Source organism: Megalopta genalis, chromosome 5 (genome assembly GCF_051020955.1).
Source record: "Megalopta genalis isolate 19385.01 chromosome 5, iyMegGena1_principal, whole genome shotgun sequence".
NCBI classification, from domain to species: domain Eukaryota; kingdom Metazoa; phylum Arthropoda; class Insecta; order Hymenoptera; family Halictidae; genus Megalopta; species Megalopta genalis.
Genome location: NC_135017.1, coordinates 15676362 through 15691911, shown reverse-complemented (window position 1 = coordinate 15691911; position 15550 = coordinate 15676362). Strand labels below are relative to the sequence as shown.

The following is a 15550-nucleotide window of genomic DNA, read 5'->3' as shown; positions in this document are numbered from 1 at the left end:
GTAACGGGTCGCACGCACACGCGTCCCTTTTCCTTCCGCTTTTCCTTCTCGTTCCGCACACGCGTGCGGCGTTACGCGAATTCGCCAAGATTTTCAGATTCGCGACACCCGGCCTCGTTCCTTCCGGCGCGGCGGCCTGGAAATTTCTAGCTGGATGCGCCGCGGCAAGTTATCGCACAACCCTTAACCGATACTATAATGATCTTCGCGGGAAACGACCGGCATAGCGGGCTCGCGATTGCACAGACACGGGGGCGTGGCTTCTTTTCGAAACGATGCAACTTTTCTACCATTCGATGCGAAACGATACGAATCGATCCGACGATGAAACGATGAAAGGGCTAAATTTCCAGGCAATCGTTTTCTCAACTCTACTTGTCCAGCAAACCGATCCTTCCATCTTCCCGAGAAAATTCAAACCGTTTGATCCTATTTGAAAGAAAAATCGAAGGGTGTGCGCACACGCTGTTCACCCACGACTGCGAATTCTGCCAGAAACGAGTTACAGTAATGTCTCCCTTACTGGCGCTCAGATTGTGCACAAAATTGGACAATTTGGGAAGAGAAGATACGATTATTCGAACCTTGCGGCTCGTTTTTATAGCTGTTGACAATTCGTAACTATAACAAATGAACCGCAAGGATCGAATGATCGTATCTTCTTCAGCTAAATTGTCCATTTTTTTAGACAACCTCAGCGTCAATTAGGGAGACATTACTGTGTTCTTAGCCGGCATGCCGATAAAAACGCGGAAACGGAACTGCTGCCGCGGAAATAAAGTAAAAATGCAGCAGCGAGATACGATTAAAACGTCGTGGACGGCAGATACGTGAAAAATTCGTTGGAAAATCGATCGCGGAGGAGCCGATCGAGAGAGCAAGTTTCCGCGGCCTCGGCATCCCGGAAACACCCTAACCGAGCCGAATCTAATTTCTGCACGTCGATGGGATTAGTCGCCGTAACTAACGGCATTAACGAAGTCGCGACGCCGTTCGTTACGAAAGACGACACACGTCGAACGGAGGACCGAGTTTCGAGCCGGAGTGCTAGAGTGTCGGAGCTTTCCAAGCTTCTAAGCTCCGGCACCGATGCTGCGGAACGAAAACAGGCTGCGAAAGTTTCGCGCCGTGGTCCAGCTCGCGATACACCTGCGAACTTGCTCGCAGAGTCGAACCGTGGACGCGCGAGACTCTTCGATCTAACAGCATTTTCTATCGCTCTACGATTGTTCGATCGTTTTCCGAAGGATAGAGGGTGGAAGCGTCTCTCCAACAACCTCGTTTTCGGAGCCGACTGCGCGCACAAGACTTCCCGAGTCGAAAGAACGAGAGAAAGAATCGGAAAGGATTCTCCTGGCAGAGTCGAAAGCCTTATTTTCTATCCAAGATGAACACTGCGGGTGCACCGAATTTCGGCTATTCCGTAGCAAAGCTGGCTCGATGGGCGGACGAGCCCCGAACGGAAGAGTCTCCGTAAATATTTAGATAAGTCTCGGCACGCAAAAGGCGCACCGATAAGCCGCCCAGGGATAGGAACGCTAACCTTCTAAAACCTAGGACCTTCGCCTAGATCTGGGATCACCGGACTCTCTCCTTCCCGCCCTCGAAAGCTTCCAGGAAACCCGAGACCTGCCTTTAAGAATTTCTTGTCCTTTCGTGGACCGAAGCGGGAGCGCTTGCCAGATGTTTCGGTCTTTGCGAAAACAGGTATGCTCGGTGGATTGGTTCAGCCCGATAAAAGAGGACGCTCGCTTCGAAATCGCGACGCATCGTATCTAAAACTTCGTTGAAAACCTCGATGCTCGGCCTGGGCAGAAACGAGCCGCCGGTGTCGAATGCCGGTGACACGGCGCCCAACGCGGCGCCCTATGCGGCGCGCCGCGGCGGCTTGTTGCGTCGCGGAAGGGTGTGGATACTGATTTAGCAGCGGCAGTCACGACACCGGGTTCCGCAGACCGGAACAGCGAACGACGCTCTTCCTCCTAGCAGAAACAAGCAGAAACGGCAGAAGCAGCAGAATACATCGCGGTCGCCGTAAATACAGCGTTATCTGCGACAATTTTTCTTCCGCTGCCGCGCCGCAAATCACGCGAGCATATCCCGGCCGGCGACTCCCCCGCGCCCACGTTCGACTCTCGGGCTCGGCTCGGGATCGGGCTTGGTCTTTGAACCCCCGAGTTGCGTCGTCCGCGAGATCATCGGGAACATCGATCGGCGAACAACGGCGGGCGAACATCTATCTGTCCGAGGTCGCGCGGACCGTCCTCCCGAGCACATTATTACACTCCTGACCCGCCATAGATCCGACTAATCTACCCGCGGCAACAACTTCTCCTATGCTAGGCCACCGGCTGGCCGGTGTGGTCTTTCGACTTTGCGTCGACCGGGTCGGCCGGGTCTCCCGGGGCGATCCACGATCGGTTCGACAAACGGCTGGATAATCCTCTCCCGAGCCATTAACCGTTCGGGGGTTTTAGGGGATCCTCGAGTTCATCGATCAACTTCCAGGTCGATGGAAAATTGTCCGGACCCCCGGGGACCGAACAGAAAGTTGGGCTAGATCCGCGTCGAGGTCCTCGAGGAGCCATTAGCTCGGCACGAGTCTATCCGCCGTACGGCTGGATTTAGAGCGAAGCTCGTTGGAACGTCTTCGCCGTTAACGATCTCCGGCGAGGGAAAAATTAAAGTTTGTCGCGCGTATCGCGCGTGTTCGAACGAATAGGCACCTAATTGCTGCGAAGAACAAAAAGACGATAGTTCGCGGGTGTTCGTATCACAGCTGGAATTAAAATCGCGGGAAAATAGAGAAGAATTCCGAATACGGTTATGTCTCTCTAATTGACGCTCGGATCGTCAAATGGACGAAAATGGACAGTTTTGGAAAGGAGATACGATTGTTCGAGCCTCGTGGCTCGTTTTTTATGGTTATCGATTGTCAACAACTATAAAAAGCGAGCCGCAAGGCTCGAACAATCGTGTCTCCTCTTCCCAAATTGTTCATTTCTGGAGACAATCCGAGCGTCGATTAGAGAGATATTACTGTACGCTGGTCGTACAAGCACCAGGGGCAGGGAAGGCGGCGCAAATTGTTGAAACAAGTTTCCCGAGCCGATCCGAACACTAACCGCTCGGTTTCTCCACCCCCCCCCCCCCCATCGCCATAAAAGATACCGAAGTTGCGCGAAACTTCCGACCCGGCCGCGTAATTTTTAATTTAGACTTTGTTTTTACCGCGCAAACTTTCGCAACCGATCGCCGCCGCCGCCGCGTCGCGCAGATTTTACGACGGGGATATGCGAGCGCGATCGAACGAGCTTCCTACGCTCGCGTCGCGGATTCGCCTAATCGTCTCGAAGTTTGTAAATAATCCTGCCGGTCGTAATTTCAGGAGTTTATCCGGGACTTTACCGGGTAAGTTTAAGTTCGAACAAAGCTCCGCGGCTCGGCGGAAGCTCCAAAGCCAAATGGAACACCCTCTATAGTTTGCAAGGAGTCGCGGAAAATGAAATGCTCGGTTTTCGCATTCGAGCCGGACGGAACGGTCGCGTCCGAGACCAAAGGGCCGCCGAACAGAGCGAAATCTTTCTACTTCTCTACCGGGTGTCGTTTAAAAGCTCTCGAGCGGCGCGGTAGAATCGCTGGAACACCGGAGACTTCTGGAACAGAGAAGTTGGATGGCGCGCACCCATCGTGTGCTGGGTGTCGAGTATCGGGTGTATCCGGTGTCCAGGAAGCATCGACGAAGAGGAGCGCGGGAGGTCAGGGACGCGAGTCGTCTGGACAATTTCCATCGGCGCGGCGGCCGATCAAAGCCTGTCCGTGGGTGCGGAGTCTGGCGAGAGACAGTCGTTTACCCGTCGGCGACGGCATCGTCGAAATAGTCGAGGGCGCGCGATCCTCTCTCTAGTTTCGTCTAGGCGAGTCGAGCGCGATTCTCCGATTCCGTTTCCCGTAGGAACGGTTTCGGCGATAGCGACGGCGAAAGATCGCGGCGAGCGCATCGTTCGAATCGATGCTTCCCTCAGAATTTACGATGGTTCTCCAGCGTCGAACCAGCAGTTAGGATTAATCGGAAGAATGGATCGCCCTCGCCCTCGCCTCGCCTCGCCACGCCTGTCGGAAGGAGAGCTCGGAAGCAGTTCGGTCGGTCGAGGAAGGGCTTTTCCCTCGAACGAACCCAATTAGCGGCTCCTTTCGCCTGTCCCTTTTCAAGTTTCCGCCAGCTAATTTCACCCGCTGCGGCCGCCGCTTCCACTGCGCCAACCCCGTGGATACCTAGCCTCCGCTGTCTCCCTCTCTCGCGACGTATTTACTCGGAAAATAATGAGCGAGGGCTCTCGTTATTTCTTTCCGAGCTGTTCGTTCCCTCTCCGATTCGACCGAAGATCGCTCCGGACCTCGCGAAGCCCCGGTGATCTAGTCGCTTCGCAGAGCCGAATCTCCCCGGCACGAACGCGCGGTCGCGAACTCGGAGAAGATTCTACGATCGATACCGATTCAAGAGTAAAGAGTCGATAGCCGAGCGGGGACCGGATCGGCGGAGGGAGGGGCAACCTGGCGCGCGCGTGATATTTCACGATCCTGGGCCTGTTTCTCGTTGTTTCGTTGCATCGTACGCTCGACTCGTTCGCGCGATCGTGCTTCCTCCGGTGGGAGTGGGACCGTGAGAAACGGGGCCTCGGAGGGCCGACGATCGCCGGCGAGAGCGGGCGAGGATAAGCGAGAGCGAGCCAGAGCCAGATCGGGCCCAGAAGGTCGGAGCAGGCCGCAGAAAGCAGGAGCGGGCGAAAAGCCTGGCGCGTGTTCGCAAGGTTGCGCTCTCGCGGGTCGACGACCCGATCGCCTCCTCCTCGACATTCCCGAGGATCTAGTCGAGCACGGTGGATCTCTTCGAAACGGACCACGATCCGACGGAATACGATAGATTTACGAGGAAGCTGGTCCAAACTATTAAAGATTCTACGACAGAAGGGCCGCGGCGAAGAGTTCGATCGAGTTCGTCGGAGTGACTAAACGAATTCACCGTCCCCGTATCGGGAGAGAGTCGAACAATTCGTTAGTTTCTGGCATGGATTTTCGTTTTTCCAGCTCCGCGGCAATTACCGAGTAACTCGTTTACAAGGCGAGCGACGGGCGCACCTCAAAAATAGAGAAGGGAACGCCGATGTTTTTTCGTCGTTCCCTTAATTAACGAGACAACGAAAGGCGAGCGGGGGCCTCGGGTCGGTCGAGGTCGGTTCGGCTCGTGTTCGCTTCGCGTCGGGTCGGGTCGGTACAAAGCCCCGCTGGCTAGAGGAGGCGAGGAGGAACGAGAGAGCGAGAGAGAAAGAGAGAGAGAGAGAGAGAGAGAGAGAGAGAGAGAGAGAGAGGCGGAAACACGGGAGAAGCACGAGCATTGTCGCGATCATAATTACGACGACGACGACGATGTCGTCGTCGACGGTGGCAGCGGCGACGAACGCCGGCAACGATACAGTCCGTGCGTTGTTAGCAGACGCTAAGCGTTCCTTAGCCGTGGACGTGATTAAATTGCGCGCGCCACTCTTAATTGAACCGTGAATCCCGCGGCCCCGCCCCTCCGACTCGCCGCGACGAGCAACTTATTCGGAACATTCGGACTAATTAGGTTCCATCGGGTAGGCGCTACCTTTGGATCGCGCCGGAACCCGCGATCCTACCTGGTTCCCAGCGCGTAATAATCGACGACGCGCCGAACGGCGCGATCGGCCCGATTTCGAGCGAACGAATCGAAGGAGCCGATTTTTAAGGTGCATCGGACCCGCTCGAACCGGTTTCGATCGCGGCTCCGTGACCCAGTTCGCGAAACGCGGCAACAAACGCGTCCCGAGGCGATTAATTTACTTGAAAAGTTTCGTAATCAGACCGCGAGACCGGCGACCCTGCTCTCGCGCGGATAGGGCGCGACGCTTTTAATATAATTTATGCATGCCAGGGTGCGAGAGAGCCTCGACGACGCGTTAACTGCTTAGAGGGATCGATACCGGGACTCTCGAACTCTCGAACCCCGCCGCGCCGCGCCGCGCCAGAACTCTAAGCGACCCTAAGCGATGCGTCGCGATCGAGTGGATCCGTTTCCGCGATTCCCCCCGAGCCCGAGCAAAGCCCGAGCAGAGCCAAAGACCCAATTAATCGCTTCGAGGCTGAACGCGATCGTCGCCGCAACTTTTAACGCCGTCGCTTTCGATCGACCGCTTTCCGCGTCGTTCGGGCTCCGTTTGGCAATATTTTTGAACGAGTCATCGGCGGATGAGAAATTTAGGCTTTCACCAAGATTATGCTACGTCTACGATCTCGAGTCCCGAAATGTTTTCGCTCAACGGTGGCGGCATGGCACGGCGGGCAGCAAGAAAACCCGGCTGGAAAGTTTCTCGAGGGATCAGCGGGATCCGATCCGATCCGATCCGATCCGATTCTCGGAGGACTCTGAATCGCGGACAAATTTCAGCGGATCGAACCGGCTGGGCGCGATAACGGGCTTAATGGTAGCCGGAACCGGAAGCCGAGCCTTTGTCCCGAGACTGGCATGCCGGCCACCGGCACGGCCGATCGGTCACGCTCGATCGTCGGTTCGAGCGTATCCGAGCATTCCGACGCGACGGTGAATGGATCGGAACGAGCGATGTTCCTCCTTCAAAAACTAAATTAATCCCCGATCGTTTGCTTCGACGAATTATCCGGCGAACGGTCGAGACGACGAACCGGTGATTTCGACGAACGATCGGAAAATTGTCGAATTGTCCCGGGGCTCGCCGATACTCTAGCTTTCCGATCAAAATATAGCCGACGATTGCTGTAAAGCACGTACGATCGATCGTAGGATCGATCGAAAATTGCCGAGAATGCAAAATCGTCCGAGGAAAGGCCTCGTCTCGTGCGCTGTTCGCTTTTCGAACGCGGTTGGGCCGTCGACGGTGCGACTTAACGAAGTTCGAAGTGGTCCTTGCCAGCCAAGAATCTCGGTCTCGGCTGTCGTCGATATTTGGCAAGAAAGCCGGTAATTTGCAACTCGGGCGAGCGACGAGACGGTTCGCGTTGCAGGGGGTGCAGGGTGCAGGGTTCACGGTTCACTGGCCGCGGCATGGCATCTCCTGGTCTCTCCGGCCTCGGTGGCCCTTTCGGCCGTATTAAAATGCGCCAGCATGATTCTAATAGAAGGCATTACCGGCTCGGGGCTGGGATGCAAACACGTTGTAATGTATTCATATTGGCCTGGCGCGCGCGCGGCGCGGCGCGACGTGGCCCGGCCCGGCCCGGCCCTATACGGCGCGCTCCACGGACCTCAAAGCGAGGGCTCTTCCTCGGCTGTGATATTTGAATTTTAATGCGAACGCGCCCTCTCCCCCTGTCCGCCGGCCTATCCTCCGCAGCCCCGTTACACCTATCTCCTCGCTTCGCCCTCCGGCTCCGAAACTAGAAAGGATACTCGAGAAACCGTCGCATTTTCCGGCAACGATCGTCGGATTTCCTCGGTCAGGCAGGATCTTTATCCCGGAGACGCTGATCCTGTCCTCCTCCGGTTATCACCGGTCCTCGTTATCGCGCCGGATTCCCTTCGAAAGCACCCTCTCGCATTCTCACAGTCTTATTCTTCTCGCCCCTGCCTCGAGTCTGCCGATCGGCGCTACATCGTTCGGTGATATCGCACCCTCCGTTAGGGAACTCGTGAACTGGATCCCTCTGATCAACCAAGGGCTTTTTTGATTCGATCGACCAGAGAATCCCGCGTCTCGATTTATAAGATGGTCCACAAAAATGGACAATTTTGGGAAGATGAGACACGATTATTCAAGGCTTGCGGTTTGTTCTTATAGTTACGAATTGTCAACGACTATAACAAACGAGCTGCAAGGCTCGAATAATCGTATCTCCTCTTCCCAAATTGTCCACTTTTGTGCGTAATCTGAGCGTCATTATTGTACTCGAATTTGATTCGACATTTCTCGGAGCTGCGCCAGAATCGAAACTACCTAATCCGAAAGATACGCGTATATCACGATCGAGATCGAGAGTTACGGCTCTAGGAGAACGACCGCCGGTCCTCCGATCACGACCGGACGTTTCCATTTCGGATTCCGGGTAAACCGAACGAAGCCGAGCGGGAACGAGAGCTCGTAAACGCGTGAAACGCGAACAGGCGTTTGTCGGAGATGACGCGGACGAGGGGGAAAAGTATCCCGGTCCCGACGGAAAAGCCGACTGAAAGAAACGTTGAAAAAACCAACGGAAAAATCGGCGGAGGAGCTGCTGGCGGAGAAATTGCAGCCGCGAGGAAAGCCGGCCCCCGGGGAGCCCGTCCACGGTCCGCGGACAAGAAAACTATCTCGAAATGTATCGAGAGCTCGCCGATCGTCGGGGAGCTCTCCTAGCTTTTAGCTTCTCCGGTTGGTTTTTTGATAAGTAGTCGCGTAGGCGGAAGATGCGGTCGGAATGAAATCCGATTGCAGCGACCGAGGCCGAGACCGGCGTCTTCCTGCGCGTTTTCTTCCGGCTCGAGAAACGTTTCAGACTCGACGCCGCTGTTCCTCCGAACTCCCGACTGTCTATCCGCTTTAAATTTATCGTCCTCGATAATACGTTTCAATTAGGAATCTACCCCAGAATCCAAGGAGAGCGATCTTGAAGTCTACTGGAGCAAGAGTGCGAGTTGTTGTTTGGCATTTTTGCTCTAATTTCGTTAACGCGATCGGAGAGAGAGAGAGAGAGAGAGAGAGAGAGAGAGAGAGAGAGAGCTACGAAGAAGACGGAACAAAGGGTACGCGTTTTCACGAACGATCTCGCGCTCGAACGTGCGAAACTAATGGCACTCGGGCGAGAGATAAGCCCGGGGTGCTCGCGTTCTTTTCACCGCTCCATCCCCCTTTTGTCTTGGTCCTTTTTTTCAGTTTTCTTCCTGCGAGTCTCTCGTATCGCGATTCCGTATTATCAAATGAGCGTGGCAGGGTTAACGAGCTCCCCGCCGCGCCGAACAGAGCAGAGCCGAGCCGAGCAGCGCGTTCCGTGCGTAATTAATATAATGAACGGCTCGCTTTAACGTTAAAGTAACGCGTTACGGAGAATAATGGACGAGCCGGTGAGAGAGCGAGAAAGAGAGAGGGGGACGAGAGTGCGCCGACAAAAATTGTAAAGGTCGTTCTTCCGGCAAGCAACGGCAGCTTTCGAGCCCCTTTGGCTACCCTATGGAACTACGAACCTCGGTCGCATCGAGCATTTTTCACATGGTAACGACGGGGGAGGTGGTCGCGGAGAGCCTTATTTGCTGGTCGAAATTCGATCGGATCTCATCTTGGCTGCTCTGGGACCGAGAACAGAGACTGCTGAGAAATGGTCGGACGCGATGGATCGAAGTCCTGCGGGATCTCTGGAACGATTCCGGATTCGATACAGGTTAATCTGCCTCGTCGTAGTTCGATCTAGTTTATCAGAGTCCAATCTGGTCTATCAGAGTGCAATATCGATAATCCAAGCTCCGTGAATTTCATTTTCCTAAGATCAGAGACCAACGGAACGGATCGAGATCCACCAGAGTCCGATACGATGTATCGGAGATCTTTTTTAATCGACCAGAATCGACTCGATGGCGGAGTCCCTTTGCAAATCGTCTTTGGTAGAACTTGACTGGAACGCGAATATTTTTGCAACGAGAATCCAGGAGCATTCGAAAGTATCGGAAAGAACTCGAGAGTAAAAGTACGCGCGCGACATCGGTCAGCATTTGGGTAGCGTTCGTTCAGCGTTCGAGGAGATTCGCAGCATGTCGCGCTCTTTCCCGGATAAATTGTTTCCCTTTCGCCGGCACGAAGGACACGCTCTCGGTAATCGTCCGTTAACGATCCGAATTCTTTCGAGGCGGCCGCGGCGCGGCGAGTTCGAGGCCGTTTGAGCGTGTAACGCGCACGTTCTGGACGGTTTGACGGAGCCAACGACCTACACCGCGAGCCGTATATGGCTCTCCCGAGGCTCTCGTTCGGGCTTCTTTCGTCGCGTTCCTCTCCTCGAGCGTGTAACCGCTTATTAGGAGATCCTTCTTTTCTCTTTCCTCTTTACCGCCACGGGAAACCGTCCTGCCTCGCCTCGCCTCGCCTCGCCACTTCTCGCAAGGAACAAGAAAACCGGTGATCCGTGGTCGGTGAAATCAGTTTTCCCGGCGAGAGGTTCAAAAGAATCCGCGCGGCGTGCAAGTTATTTACGCGGAGAGACAAGCTCGGTAATCGGATCGCCGGTCGAATATTTTCGCGGGAGAGGCGACGATTTAATCGGCTTACGGAATCTCTGCTCGCGTTTCGGACAACCCGTCGCTTTTGAGACGAGACGAGACGAAACGAGACGCTCCTCGCGGCGCAACGCCGCGCCGGCTAATGGGGAATCGGTTTAAACGACGCAGAACACTGCGGACGATATCCTATTTCCGTGGACGCGAGAAAACTCGAGACCGAGGGAAGACACGTTTCCAGCTCGAGGAGGACGAGCCAAGAACGCGAGAGATACTCGAGTTTCCACTTCCACACGACGCGGCAGGTTACGCCGCGGCGCACTGCCTTCCGTTTGCGGTTACACGAAAATCGAATATTACGCCGCGAGGATGGACCAGAAGCTGTTCAGAGACCTGCGAGACTGCTCGACGTCTACCAAAGTCTGGATTAAATAGAAACTGTTGTGTTCGATACGTGATACGAAATCGATGACAATATCGACGATTAACCCTTTGCGCTCGAGTGGCGACTCTGAGGCGCTACTGATGTTTGTTATATCACATTTTAGGATAATTTTGATATTAACAAAGTTTACGTTTGAAAAATTGTTAAAAGTGTAACTGTTGCGCGAGTCCCAATAGTCAATTTTCATACATGCATAAAATACATTTTCTCATATAAAATAGAAATACTGTAAGTTAGAAGAATGATTTTATATTTTCAGTTGAAATAGCTTCGAGTGCAAAGAGTTAATGTCTAATAATATCTATCAAGTATAGAGAAAGAGAGAGGGACAGAGAGAGAGAGAGAGAGAAAGAGAGTCGGATATTTCCCGACCGCGACCGCTTTTGAGGCGTTGTTGTCTCGGAACCGCGTGGGAAATTGAGCGTTCTATCGAGGCCGCGCGTTTCCAGGCCGCTCATGACCGAAAGGCATTCCTTACGTTGCTGAATATTTATCGTTCCCCGGCCCGGCGAAATTTAATTAAAATCTGGCCGCGCCGTCTCGCGTTTCGCTCCGCTCGCCGTTCGACCGAGACATTTAACCGCGGCTCCGGCCAGAACCCTCGTCGCGTTTCCGTTCGATCCGATCGCAATTAACCGGAGCAGCCGCTTTTTGCGTTGCTCGGCCGCTGATCGACTTTATCTCGCAACTTTTTCTTCGACTCTTCTCGAAACAGGCCTTCCACGGTTCGAATTACCCCGGGGGAATGCACCCGCAGGGTGCATCCGCGGGTCAACCGGCATCCCCGGAGGCTGAACCAGAGCAGACGCTGCATAGAATCAAAGTCTATACCGAAACGACAACAACGGTTCGAATGCGCGCGATCTCTATCCTAAACGAGCGGACTTGTTGGAGCTGATATAATACCGAATGCGTCGGGTCTTGTCGCGAATACCGGCGTTACAGCGACCATCGATCCTCGTCGAAGAGCTATCGGCTTTCGTTGCCACGCGATATCTCGACGATAGCCGCGGCAAGAAGGGCGAGACTAGGGGAGAAAAAGTGCGAAGAGCGAAACAGGGTATCGGATAGGAGAGGAAGAACAATTTTTCTCCTAGACTGGTCGGCGAAACCGCGACTGCAACGCGCTCTCGGTTATCTATCGCGCGTCACCCACTGGGAGAAATTTATTTTACGGTTCGCCGATAACCAGACTCCCCCGTCGACGACAGTCTGAAGTCTGGTCCAGCAATCCAACTAGCGAGCGAGCGAGCAAGAGAGAGAGAGAGAGAGAGAGAGAGAGGAGTAATCGTCGTTGGGAAATCGAATTTTCAAGCTGCCCGGGAAAAACCACCTGAATCGCGGTCCACTTCTGCAACGACGGCGTTTAATCGACCTTCGAGGCTTGGGAGGTTCCCAGAGACCTCCCTATAGTCCTCTGGATCTCTCGGATCTTCCTGCAGTTGCGACAGAATTTTTCAGAATTTTACCTCGGAATTCGTGTCGCTTGAAATCGAATTATTTCGATAGAAAATCTAAACGAGTAATTTAATTTGCCCGATAAACGGTATTACGCTCGATACGAGAAGATGTTTGCATATAAATGATCGCTCGATTCTGCTCGAGGCCTAACATAGTTATCGCGCGAAGACGCAAACGACGGACGACGATTTTTCCTCGTCGCGGCAACATGTTTGGGAAAGTCCCACCATGATTAGTATAAAATAGTTGGCAACGATCAGCCGGTTCAAGGAAGCGAGATAAGACTGCAGTCCGCGCACGTCGGACAGTCCGCGCGCGCGTGCGCCTCCGCGTCCGCGAGCGTGGACGGTGCGGTAATCCAATTTAATGAACCGCCTCTGTGTGCGTGTAATTATCTATTCACGCTCGGCCCGTTCCCGCCCGTTACCGCTCGGTTCGCCTAATTGCCTAATAACCGCGTCGGTGAAAAAACGCTCGGGGTCCTCTCGAGACGCGGCTCGTCGCAGCGGCGCGAGGCTCGTCGCGTAATTCGATCGCACATTAATAATCGCAATTAAAAGAGACGGCAACATTCCCGATGTTCGCGTTCGATTGCTAGCTACTTTCAATAATTGTCAATTACAATTCGTCGGGACAAAATCGATCGTCGATACCCGACGTTGTTTACAATGATCGTTGAACGCCGAGTGCCATTCGGCGGAGTGTCTGTCTTCTGGATTTTGTTGCTATCTCGAATTCACGGATTCGTCTAATGGTACTCGTATTTGATTAATTAGCACTGACCAGCGCTTAGAAAAATTGTTATTCCCTTATGATTTCCTGTAGAACTATAACTGCAGAAAAATACTAGAGTCTGTAGAAAATATGTACACTGGATACGGCCACGACTGGATTAGAATGCGTGTACTCGCACGACGGGCGCAACGGAAAAAGGAGCGCGTACACAAAAGACAAAAGGCGTCTGGACAAAAGTCGTGCTTCCGCTGTAACGAGCAGGCACGAATTGCACGAACGCAATCCCGTGCAACAAGATCCGTGAAACGATACAATATCGCGGACGTACAATTATTCTTATATCGCGGAGAAAATGATTGGTCGCGCTACATGGTAAGTAAACCTCATCGACGTTGCCCCGAGAATCTAAGCGCGAAATAAAAGTCTGCGAACGATGCAACAGGAAATAAAGAGGGGAAATGTAATACTTCGGAGCACCGAAGGTACCTCGTACTAAACAATCGCATAAACAGAACCGATTGAAAGAATGGGGGTCCGAGTACGTGCGCTTATCCACTGTTTCGTTGCGCAACCCGTCCCGATGCCTGCTAATTAGATGACTAGCTGGAAACTTCGTTAACCGTGCAAGTGGGCGCTCGATCCAAAACTACCTATGAGACTTGGGCCAATTACGATCGCGTAAATTGCGTTCTTCCAAGAAACTGCAGAATATTCGAGTGAATCGCGAGAAATATCTCTGCCTCTTGCCGCTAAGATAATATTCGTTGAATCACAGCCAATTTGGAAACGGAAGAATTGTTTTAGAGAAGCGTGTGCTGTTGGGAGACAGAAAACGCGGAACAAGGGCGCAAAAATGGCCCCACCAAAGACGATCGCGATCGCGATCGCGCCCAAACTGGAGAATCCGGTTTATAGGCGCGCGCGAGATACGAAGCCACGTGGTGGCCAGCCCGCACCAAAACAAATGGCCCAAGGATCCAGGCAAAAGTTGCCTCTTTTCCTCGTTGGAACTTTCCACTGGCCCTCGACAGAAGACCCGGACGTGTCGCTCGACCGAACTGTTGCGCAACTCTCCTCGACAAGTTCGAGCGTCGATCGAGTCTCGACTAGGGGAGAGAGAGTGAGTGAGTGAGAGAGAGAGAGAGAGAGAGAGAGAGAGAGAGAGCAACTTCGCTTTTCTATGGGACACCTTTAGAGGGGACAGGTGGTGTACCGAGACCACAATGGACCCGCCAGGAACCCTGCCTTTCGTCCAATAAATCCAATGAAAGAGAGATAATAGTCCTTGGAACAGGGCCTGTACCGTAGACGAAACGTTGAGTTTGCAAAAGACTGACCTGTTGGAGAGCGATGGAAAATATTTTAGTGGTTGCAGAAACATTGTAAGGCTTTTAGAAACCTTCTAAGGGCAATGGAAAAATTCTAGAGCTTACAGGAATCCTGCAGGGTCTGTAGAATAATTGTAAGATCTATAGAAAAATTCTAGAGTCTGTAGAAAAAATGTTAGAACCTGCAGGAACATGGTATACAGCTTCTACAAAAATAGTAAACGCTAGAGATGTCGTTCCACGCCTCCTAAAACTTGTAGAACCTTTGGAAACCATTCGACAAGCCCTTCAAAAATATTACAGCGGCCATAAAAGACTCGAGGAGCCTAGAAGCAAGATCGAAGGACCGCGGGTCTGCACAGGTATGTACCTGGAACACCTGAGACACCAGCTAGCATCTTCGAGAAGTTTTTGAAAGGAAACCGAATCTTTCCATCTAAACGGATCAGCGATTCGCGCAGCGGACGTTAATAGCCGGCTTCCTTTCTGGATGCAGGTCTCTTTCGTGAGACGTTTCACGACGAAGTTTTGTAAACAAGATAATTAACGGGGATACACCGGTGGCACGCGATGGTCGTCTTAATTATACGCGGTAACGGTTCGGCGATCTAGCCTCGTTGCGTTAGTCGGGAAAGAAAAAGCGGGCGAGAGAGGAATACGGTGTTCGGGCGCTCGCGCTCGCGCCCCTTTGATCTCGTCGCGCTAATAACTTGTCAGAAAAGTTAATTAATACCGAGGTCCGAGGGGCGCGAGAGCCCGGCAAGCAAAGATGATTGACTTCGTTACGCGTTTTCTCCGGTTGGACCGGAGATGAACTTCCGCTTTCAGCGGAGAATCGGCCCTTTTATCACCGATTCGACGCCCGGCTTCTTTAGAACCGATTTCCGTTCCACACTTTGATCTAATCCATAGTAACTCCCTCGCTTCCTATCTAAGGGTTGATCGCTGCTACATTCCTCGCTAATACGTGTACGTATAGAACGCCTGTATCCAAATATTACACATTTTTCTACACTGGAACGAAAAGAAAGTTCTATTAGGCTCGGAATAAAATAGAAGGTTGCATTATAAAGAACTGCGGGACATAGAAGGGTTCAGATGCTTCCTGACTCGGCTCGTCGATTATTTATATTAATTTATATTCGCGTGGCCAACACCGCGAAGCATCGCGTGCTTCCATGGCTTGACATTGTCTCGAGCTTCCGTAGGACGCGAAAACGGGCAACCGTTACACTCGATGTTCCAAGGCCAACCGAGCAGACGGAGCTAGCCAGCGAGCTTGACAAAGGATCTCCCGTCGGGTTGGCGCAGACGGTAAAGAAAAGTGCCAGAACAGCGGAGAGCATCTGT

At 53.0% G+C, this 15550-nt stretch overlaps 1 protein-coding gene across 2 annotated transcripts in view; it reads right to left on the bottom strand.

The window, feature by feature from the left end:
• alpha-Man-IIb (alpha-Mannosidase class II b) overlaps window positions 1-15550 on the bottom strand; it is a 66526-nt gene that overhangs the window by 49444 nt on the left and 1532 nt on the right. The window lies entirely within an intron of this gene.